The 5,435-nt window shown below is 45.1% G+C and overlaps 1 non-coding gene across 1 annotated transcript; it reads right to left on the bottom strand.

The window, feature by feature from the left end:
- Nucleotides 1-2,982: 2,982 nt before the first annotated feature.
- trnal-uaa (transfer RNA leucine (anticodon UAA)) lies at nt 2,983-3,066 on the bottom strand. The gene has a single exon. It is a non-coding gene; the product is annotated as a tRNA-Leu (tRNA).
- Between the last annotated feature and the right edge of the window lie 2,369 nt (nt 3,067-5,435).

Genomic DNA, 5,435 nt, shown 5'->3' with positions numbered 1-5,435 from the left:
TCCAGAAACTTCAGGAACTCATTGCAAAACTTGTCCAGGGGCCCTGCCACCAAGGATTTGTTTAATCACCTTAGTGACCTCACCCCCAGTGATGGGCGAGTCATCCCCCTCATCCCTAGACTCTGATTCACTACAGAAGGCGTGTCATTGGGATTCAGTGCCCCACTGGCACTATAGACCATGTGAATAGAGCATTGCTTTCCCCTCCTGAGTCGCCTGACGGTTTGCCAAAATCGCTTCGCGGCTGTCTGAAAGTCTTTTTCCATAGTCTCACCGAACTCCTCCCACACCGAGGTTTTTGCTTCGTCACCCACCAAGCCGCGTTCCGTTTGGTGTTCCAGTGCACATCAGCTGCCTCCAGAGTCCCACAGGCCAACCAAGCCTGATAGGACTCCTTCAGTTTGATGGCACAATTCACCTCCAGTGACCACCATCTGGTTTGGGAATTACCACCACAACAGTCACCAATCACCTTGCAGCCACAGCTCTGAGCAGCAGCCTCAACAATGGAGTCAGAGGTACAGAAGATGCTCCATTCAGACTCAATGTGAGAACATTGAGTTCAAATGGAGATATCATGAGCCTCCCTCGAGATGCTGTCGGAGGTGGGAGTTGAAGATCTTGTGGACTGGGGCCCCTGCCAGGCTTTCCCAGCACACCCTCACTGTATGTTTAGGTGCTCTAGGTCTGTACAGCATCCTCCCCCACCACCTGATCCAACTCACCAGCAGGTGGTGATCAGTTGACAGCTCAGCTCCTCTCTTCCAGTGTCCAGAACATATGGCCACAGATCTGATGATACGATAACAAAATCGATCATCGACATGCAACCTGGTGCCAGGTCCACTTATGGACATCCTTATGTATTCATTATGGACAAACTAGTTTGCACAGAAGTCCAATAACAAGATTTCATTCGGGTTCAGATCGGGCAGGCCGTTCCTCCCAATCACGCCCCTCCAGGTCTCACTGGCATTGCCCACGTGAGCACTGAAGTCTCCCAGCAGGATGATGAAGGCACCAGATGGAGCACCCTCGAGCACCCCACAAAGCAACTCCGAGAAGGGTGGGTACACTGAGCTGTCATTTGGCACATAAGTGCAAAAAATAGGCCCAAAGGTCCAGGGAAGCAACCCTCTCATCAACCGGTGAAAACTCCAATGTACAGGCAGCAAGCCGAGGGGATACAAGGATACCAATAGCCATTCTTGATAGCCAGGGATCAGTCTGGCAGTGCCTCCACCCTTGGCCACCGCCCGATAAACATTTACACCTTACCCCTACGATGGTCCTGGAGGGTGGGCCTACAGGAGGGCGAGCCCATGCCTTCACTTTGTGCTGCACCTACCTGTGATTGAGGCAGAGTGGAGGCAGGTGGGGGAGACAGGATGTAAAACTAAATAGAGAGCACAACAGATTACACAAAGACTACCAAAATAAAACAGGAAGTAACATAACAAAGGAACACTTAACACAAAGATATGGAGATTTAATGGGGGACACAGGGAAGGCACAGATAAACTGAAACAAGGAAAATAAACAGATATTTGAAGTGTGTGTGTGTGCGCGCCCGCGTGTGTGTTTGTGTTAACAATCAATAGGAACCTCAGAGCCTTCATCAAGAACTCAGTGGGAATGTGGAGAACAACACTAGAGGCAAACTTCAAGCCAATTGCACAAATCACCATGAAGTGTGGGATTGACCAAGGAGATGCTCTGTCCCCACTGCTGTTCTGCATAGGCCTGAATCCCCTCAGCCAGATCATCAACAAGACTGGCTACGGATACTGATCACAGAATGGAGCAAACATCACCCACCTCCTGTACATGGATGACATCAAGCTGTATGCTAAGAGTGAACGAGATATCGATTCATTGATCCACACCACCAGGATCTACAGCAATGATATCAGAATGTCATTCAGACTGGAGAAGTGTTGTCGGATGGTAACTAAGAGAGGAAAAGCAGTCAGAACTGAAGGCAACATTGTAGACACTGAAGACACCTACAAGTACCTTGGAATGAAGAGGCCACTAGGAAAGCTGCAACCTCCAAGTACCTGCAGAGAGTAAGGCAAGTCCTGAAGAGTCAGCTGAATGGGAAGAACAAGATCAGGGCAATCAACACCTACGCCCTGCCAGTTGTCAGATACCCTGCTGGGATAATAAGCAGGCCAAAGGAGGAAATAGAAGCCACTGATGTCAAGACAAGAAAGCTCCTTACCATGCATGGAGGGTTTCACCCCAAATCCAGCACCCTGAGACTGTACGCTAGGCGGGAGGAAGGAGGCCGAGGATTGGTGAGTATCAAAACCCCTGTCCTAGATGAAACAATGAAGATCCAGGAATACATCAGGAAGATGGCCACAAATAGAACAGAATAGAATAGAATGCCTTTATTGTCATTATACAGGATGTACAATTAAATTGGAGGGCCACTCCTGTTCAGTGCCATGCAACAGAAAGTCAAACTTTCTAAAATAAAAATATAATAATCTAATATAATCTAAAAATATACAGAAAATAAAACACTATTATAAAATATACAAAAAATAAAATATATAAATAAAATAAAATGTATAAAAATACAGAAAATAAGAGAATATGTAAAAATATATACATTCTAAAGAATAAAATAAGTGTATAATATAATAATGAAAATGCCGAGTATTTCACTTGGTGAATGAATATTGGATCTTAATATAGGAGCGATAGATATTGTTCAGTATGAATAATATAATATTGCACAGTTACAGTGTGTGAGTTTAGGGTGGTGACTGCTCTGGTGAAGAAACTGTTCTTGAGTCAGTTTGTTCTGGCTTTGATGCTCCTGTAGGTCCTGCCAGAGGGCAGCAGGTCAAAGAGGTCAAAGCCAGGGTGTGAGCCATCCTTGATGGTGTTCCTGGCTCTGCTGATGCAGCGGGAGGTGTAGATGTCTATCAGGGAGGGGAGAGGGCAGCCAATGATTCTTTGAAGCATTTTTACCAGGAGTGGGGTTCGAACCCACGTGGACATATGTCCATTGGATCTTAAGTCCAACGCCTTAAACCACTCGGCCATCCTGGTGTAAGCAGGGCCATAGAAGAAGTGGCTGACATAGAGAAATCCTACCAATGGCTGGACAAAGCTGGACTGACAGACAGCACAGAGGCACTAATCATGGCAGCACAGGAACAAGCTCTGAGCAGAAGATTAGTAGAGGCTGGGGTCTACCACACTAGACAAGACCCCAGGTGCAGGCTGTGCAGAGATGCCCCTGAGACAATCTAGCACATAACAGCAGGGTGCAAGATGCTAGCAGGCAGGGCATACATGGAACACCATAACTAAGTGGCCAGCATAGTATACAGGAACATCTGTGCTGAGTATGACCTGGAAGTCCCGAGGTCAAATTGGGACACACCCCCAAGGGTGGTTGAGAATAACAGAGCTAAGATCCTGTGGGACTTCCAGATACAGACAGACAAACTTGTGGTGGCTAACCAACTGGACACTGTAGTGGTGGACAAGCAAAGGAAGAAGGTCGTAGTGATAGACGTTGCAATACCAAGTGATGGGAACATCAAGAAGAAGGAACACAAGAAGCTTGATAAATACCAAGGGCTCAGAGAGGAGCTGGAAAGGTGGAAAGGTGAAGGTAACAGTGGTCCTCCGTGGTAATCGGACCACTCGTGGCAGTGACCCCCAAACTGGGAGAGTGGCTCCAGCAGATTCCTGGAACAACATCCGAGATCTCTGTCCAGAAGAGCGCAATACTGGGAACAGCTAAGATACTGCGCAGGACCCTCAAGCTCCCAGGCCTTTGGTAGAGAACCCGAGCTTGGAGGGTAAAAAGACCGCCAGGGGGGCGAGCTGGGATGTTATTGTTCTAATGTGCAATTAACACTACTTTAATTATAGCAAGTTAAAGAAAAATTAATTGCCTGGTTAGTTTATTATATTGATGTTTTCTTTTTCATGTTTACCAAAAAAAATTCTTCAGCTGTACAGCTGTAACAGCTACAAAAGCTACACTGGACACCGGACTGTATAGATAAGACACATTTACGAGAATTTTCTTAATGAATTCTCTCACCATCACCAGTTCAGTGTGAAAATTAAACACTTAACTCCAGTAATTAATGTTGTCTGCTGCACAGGTTACAGGCATGTTAGCATGATACACTTGCAGATTTGAACTTCTGTGCAAAGGTCAGGTTAGCTGTGTGGGAGAGCAGAGTCTGTTTTATCCCAGATGATTGTGGGTAAGAATCAACATGTTGAATATTTTTAAAAAGTTGGAGCTAAAAGGTCAAAGGTCAATCTGCAGGGAAGTTTTATATTGGTGTAAAGCACTCGGCTTCAACCTGCATTCTCAGGAGCATTTCTCTCTCACACACACACACACATATTTGTACTTCTACCATTGAGGCCCCTCATTTACATAATGTATTCTGTAGCTGCTTATTCTGAGGTCATACCCAAGGTGGTTGGTGATTGTCAATACAACACTTCAGCACTCCACAACCTGCAACAAAGTTCTGCTGTCAGAGATGCTGCTGATTATTGTAACATAGTTCAGTCTCAGTGTTTTTGCCTGTTCTGCTTTAAGTCAAGCCACTTTTTTTAATATAACACATTAGCATCAGCAAAACAGTGCAGTGTATGTGTCTTTAATTACAGATTAATGTACTTCCTGATTTAAGTTATTGTAAGGTTAATTAAAATACACGAATTGTAGTTTTAAATTTATATAAAATTTTCTGTATTTTTACAGATTTTCATGTTGAATAGAATTAAATTCAGTTTTATTTATATAGCGCCAAATCACAACAAGCAGTCACCTCAAGGCACTTTTTATTGTAGGTAAAGTCCCTTCAATAATACATAGAAAAGCCAACAGTCAAAACCCCCCAGCAGCCTATTGCAGCATAACTAAGGGATGGTTCAGGGTCACCTGATCCAGCCCTAACTATAAGCTTGATCATAAAGGAAAGTTTTAAGCCTAATCTTAAAAATAGAGAGGGTGTCTGTCTCCCGAATCCAAGCTGGAAGCTGGTTCCACAGAAGAGGGGCCTGAAAGCTGAAGGCTCTGCCTCCCATTCTACTCTTAAGTATCCGAGGAACCACAAGTAAGCCAGCAGTCTGAGAGGGAAGTGCTCTGTTGGGGTGATATGGTACTATGAGGTCTTTGAGATAAGATGGGGCCTGATTATTCAAGACCTTGTATGTGAGGAGAAGGATTTTAAATTCTATTGTAGATTTAACAGGGAGCCAATGAAGAGAAGCCAATATGGGAGAAATCTGCTCTCTCTTTCTAGTCCCTGTCAGTACTCTAGCTGCAGTACACACACACACACACACACACACACGCACACACACACACACACACACACACACACACACACACACACACACACACACACACACACACACACACACACACACACACACAC

The sequence above is a fragment of the Archocentrus centrarchus genome, unplaced genomic scaffold, assembly GCF_007364275.1.
Source record: "Archocentrus centrarchus isolate MPI-CPG fArcCen1 unplaced genomic scaffold, fArcCen1 scaffold_79_ctg1, whole genome shotgun sequence".
Taxonomy (NCBI): domain Eukaryota; kingdom Metazoa; phylum Chordata; class Actinopteri; order Cichliformes; family Cichlidae; genus Archocentrus; species Archocentrus centrarchus.
Note: the sequence above shows the minus strand (reverse complement) of the source record. Positions and strands in the feature narration are given on the sequence as shown.